Raw genomic sequence first — 5,039 nt, 5'->3', positions numbered from 1 at the left:
TTTTGTTTAAAAAATATAATTTACATACATACATACCCCACGTGTGGGAGTTCCAAAATGTTAGTAGTAGCTATTATCTATAGAGTTAGAATCATGTCAAAGAAGTATTGATAGACAAAATTTTTATCATACTAAATTTTTTCTGAATTCTCTGAACTTTCTATAATGAGCCTGTATTATCTTTAAATAGAAAAAAAAAGTCACTTTAAAAAACACCCCATAAGCTCTTGAAGACTAAGTCCAAAATATTTACTTATGCAGGTTCATCTTCATTGTCAAAAGAAAGGAGGGAACTGTTTTTTATTTGCTTTTGTGAGTTCTTTTTAACCGAGTCCTGATTATTTATTTCATCTTCTTTTGCCTTCCTCTTTTTTCAAGTTGCTGTTAAACCTGAGTATTTTTCATCTGATGAACGCTTGACTGGTTTCTGATAAATGATTCTTCCATCAACAGCAGCTGGTTCTTCATCTGCTTTCGCAGCTTTTATTTCTGCTTTAATTTTCATGACTTCTTCAACTGACAGGTCTCCCTTTTTTAAAACCACCACTTGGGGCTGCTGTTCATCTTCTTTGTCACTGTGATCATCATCATCATCTGGGAGCTGAAGCTGGGTTCTCTTGGTTTCCACGGTGGGCCCTTCCCTGAAGCCGACACATTCCTTGAAGCGGGAGAGGAACGCCAGCTCAGCTGGCCGCACGTATGAAACCTGGTTCCTCTTGCTCCTAGCTGAGTAATATTCCATTGTATACATATACAACATCTTCTTTATCCATTCATCTTTCCATGGACACCAAGGCTCCTTCCACAGTTTGGCTATAGTGAACATTGCTGCTATAAACATTGGGGTGCAGGTGTCCCGGCGTTTCACTGTATCTGTATCTTTGGGGGTAAATCCCCAGCAGTGCAATTGTTGTAGGGTAGCTCTATCTTTAACTCTTTGAGGCATCTCCACACAGTTTTCCAGAGTGACTGCACCAGTTCACATTCCCACCAACAGTGCAAGAGGGCCCCCCTTTCTCCACATCCTCTCCAACATTTGTTGTTTCCTGTCTTGTTAATTTTCACCATTCTCACTGGTGTGAGGCGGTATCTCATTGTGGTTTTGATTTGTATTTCCCTGATGGCAAGTGATGTGGAGCATTTTCTCATGTGCTTGTTGGCCATGTCTATGTCTTCCTCTGTGAGATTTCTGTTCATGTCTTTTGCCCATTTCATGATTGGATTGCTTGTTTCTTGGGTGTTGAGTTTAATAAGTTATTTATAGATCTTGGATACTAGCCCTTTATCTGATACGTCATTTGCAAATATCTGTAGGTTGCCTTTGAGTTTTGTTGACTGTTTCTTTTGCTGTGCAGAAGCTTTTTCTCTTGATGAAGTCCCAATAGTTCATTTTTGCTTTTGTTTTCCTTGCCTTCATAGATGTATCTTTTTTTAAAGATTTTTATTTATTTATTCATGAGAGACACTGAGAGAGAAAGAGAGAGGCAGAGACACGAGCAGAGGGAGAAGTAGGTTCCACGCAGGGAGCCCGACCTGGGACTCGATCCCAGGTCTCCAGGATCAGGCCCTGGGCTGAAGGTGGCGCCAAACCGCTGAGCCACCTGGGCTGCCCTTCACAGATGTATCTTGCAAGAAGTTGCTGTGGCCAAGTTAAAAAAGGATGTTGCCTGTGTTCTCCTCTAGGATTTTTTTAAATAATAAATTTATTTTTTATTGGTGTTCAATTTGCCAACATACAGAATAACACCCAGTGCTCATCCTGTCAAGTGCCCCCCTCAGTGCCCGTCACCCATTCACCCCCACTCCCCGCCCTCCTCCCCTTCCACCACCCCTAGTTCGTTTCCCAGAGTTAGCAGTCTTCATGTTCTGTCTCCCTTTCTGATATTTCCTCCCCATTTCTTTTCCCTTCCCTTCTATTCCCTTTCACTATTATTTATATTCCCCAAATGAATGAGACCATATAATGTTTGTCCTTCTCCAATTGACTTATTTCACTCAGCATAATACCCTCCAGTTCCATCCACGTCGAAGCAAATGGTGGGTATTTGTCATTTCTAATGGCTGAGGAATATTCCATTGTATACATAGACCACGTCTTCTTTATCCATTCATCTTTCGATGGACACCGAACCTCCTTCCACAGTTTGGCTATTGTGGACATTGCTGCTAGAAACATCGGGGTGCAGGTGTCCCGGCGTTTCATTGCATCTGTATCTTTGGGGTAAATCCCCAACAGTGCAATTGCTGGGTCGTAGGGCAGGTCTATTTTTAACTCTTTGAGGAACCTCCACACAGTTTTCCAGAGTGGCTGCACCATTTCACATTCCCACCAACAGGGCAGGAGGGTTCCCTTTTCTCCGCATCCTCTCCAACATTTGTGGTTTCCTGCCTTGTTAATTGTCCCCATTCTCACTGGTGTGAGGTGGTGGATTCTTCTCTCACATTTAGATCTTTCATCCATTTTGAGTTTATCTTTGTGTATGGTGTAAGAGAATGGTCCAATTTCATTCTTCTGCATGTGGCTGTCTAATTTTCCCAGCACCATTTATTGAAGAGACTGTCCTTTTTCCAGTGGATAGTTTTTCCTGCTCTGTCGAATATTAGTTGACCACAGAGTTGAGGACCCATTTCTGGGCTCTCTATTCTGTTCCATTGATCTAGGTGTCTGTTTTTATGCCAGTACCACACTGTCTTGATGATCACAGCTTTGTAGTACAACTTGAAATCTGGCATTGTGATGCCCCCGGCTCTGGCTTTCTTTTTCAATATGCCCTGGCTACTCAGGGTCTTTTCTGGTTCCACACAAATCGTAAGATTATTTGTTCCAACTCTGTGAAGAAAGTCCATGGTATTTTGATAGGGACTGTATTGAACGTGTACATTGCCCTGAGTGACATTGGCATTTTCACAATATTAATTCTTCCAATCCATGAGCATGGAATATTTTTCCATCTCTTTCTGTCTTCCTCAATTTCTTTCAGAAGTGTTCTGTAGTTTCTAGGGTATAGATCCTTTACCTCTTTGGTTAGGTTTATTCCTAGGTTTCTTATGCTTTTGGGTGCAGTTGTACATGGGATAGACTCTTTAATTTCTCTTTCTTCAGTCTCATTGCTAGTGTATAGAAATGCCACTGATTTCTGGGCATTGAATTTGTATCCTGCTACATTGCCAAATTGCTGTATGAGTTCTAGCAATCTTGGGGTGGGTCTTTTGGGTTTTCTACATACACTATCGTGTCATCTGCAAAGAGGGAGAGTTTGACGTCTTCTTTGCCATTTTGAATGCCTTTTATTTCTTTTAGTGGTCTGATTGCTGAGGCTAGGACTTCTAGTACTGTGTTGAATAGCAGTGGTGAGAGTGGACATCCCTGTTGTGTTCCTGATCGTAGGGGAAAGGCTCTCAGTCTTTCCCCATTGAGAATGATATTTCCTGTGGGCTTTTCATAGATGGCTTTTAAGATGCTGAGGAATGTTCCCTCTATCCCTACACTCTGAAGAGTTTTGATCAGGAATGGATGCTGCAGGGGATCCCTGGGTGGCTCAGTGGTTTAGCACCTGCCTTCGGCCTAGGGCGTGATCCTGGAGTCCCGGGATCGAGTCCCATATCGGGCTCCCTGCATGGAGCCTGCTTCTCCCTCTGCCTGTGTCTCTGCCTCTCTCTCTCTCTCTCTCTCTCTCTCTCTGTCTCTCTCTCTGTCTCTCATGAATAAATAAATAAAATCTTAAAAAAAAAAAAAGGAATGGATGCTGCATTTTGTCAAATGCTTTCCCTGCATCTATTGAGAGGATCAGATGGTTCTTGTTTTTTCTTTTGTTGATGTGATTTATCACGTTGATTGTTTTACGAGTGTTGAACCAGCCTTGCATCCCAGGGATAAATCCCACTTGGTTATGGTGAATAATCTTCTTAATGTGCTGTTGGATCCTATTAGCTAGTATCTTGTTGAGAATTTTTGCATCCGTGTTCATCAGGGATATTGGTCTATAATTCTCCTTTTCGGTGGGGTCTTTGTCTAGTTTTGGAATTAAGGTGATGCTGGCCTCGTAAAACAAGTTTGGAATTATTCCGTCCCTTTCTATCCTTTAGAACAGCTTTAGCAGAATAGGTATTATTCCTTCTTTAAACATTTGATAGAATTCCCCTGGGAAGCCATCTGACCCTGGACTTTTGTGTCTTGGGAGGTTTTTGATGACTGCTTCAATTTCCTCCCTGGTTAGTGACCTCTTCGGGTTTCTATTTCTATTTCTTCCTGTTCTAGTTTTGGTAATTTGCGGGTTGCCAGAAATTTATCCATTTCTTCTAGATTGCCTAATTTGTTGGCATATAGCTGCTTATAATACGTTTTTAAAACCGCTTGTATTTCCTTGGTATTGGTTGTGATCCCTCCTCTTTCATTCATGATTTTATTAACTTGAGTCTTTTTTCTTTTTAATAAGGCTGGTTAATGGTTTATCTATTTTATTAATTCTTCAAAGAACCAACTCTTGGTTTTGTTGATCTGTTCTACAGTCCTTCTGGTCTATATTTCATTGAGATCTGCTCAAATCTTTATTATCTGTCTTCTTCTGCTTGGTGTAGGTTTTATTTGCTGTTCTTTCTCCAGTTCCTTTAGGTGCAAGGTTAGCTTGTGTATTTGAGTTTTTTCCAATTTTTTGAGGGATGCTTGTATTGATTGCGATGTATTTCCCTCTTGGGACCGCTTTTGCTGTATCCCAAAGATTTTAAACAGTTGCATCTTCATTTTCATTAGTTTCCATGAATCTTTTTAATTCTTCTCTAATTTCCTGGTTGACCCATTCATCTTTTAACCTCCACATGTTTGAGTTTCTCCCAAATTTCTTCTTGTGATTGAGTTCTAGTTTCGAAGCATTGTGGTCTGAAAATATGCAAGGGACAATCCCAATCTTTTGGTATCAGTTGAGACCTGATTTGTGACCCAGTATGTGGTCTATTCTGGAGAAAGTTCCATGTGCGCCTGAGAAGAATGTGTATTCATTTGCGTTCGGATGGAAAGTTCTGTATATATCTGTTAAATCCAT

The 5,039-nt window shown here is 41.0% G+C and overlaps 1 pseudogene; it reads right to left on the bottom strand.

The window, feature by feature from the left end:
* Positions 1 to 253: 253 nt before the first annotated feature.
* Positions 254 to 742, bottom strand: LOC144308808 (uncharacterized protein KIAA1143 homolog pseudogene; annotated as a pseudogene).
* Positions 743 to 5,039: the final 4,297 nt, after the last annotated feature.

This window comes from Canis aureus, chromosome X (assembly GCF_053574225.1).
Source record: "Canis aureus isolate CA01 chromosome X, VMU_Caureus_v.1.0, whole genome shotgun sequence".
Taxonomy (NCBI): domain Eukaryota; kingdom Metazoa; phylum Chordata; class Mammalia; order Carnivora; family Canidae; genus Canis; species Canis aureus.
The sequence above is the reverse complement of the archived record's forward strand: the minus strand, read 5'-3'. Positions and strand labels throughout refer to the sequence as shown.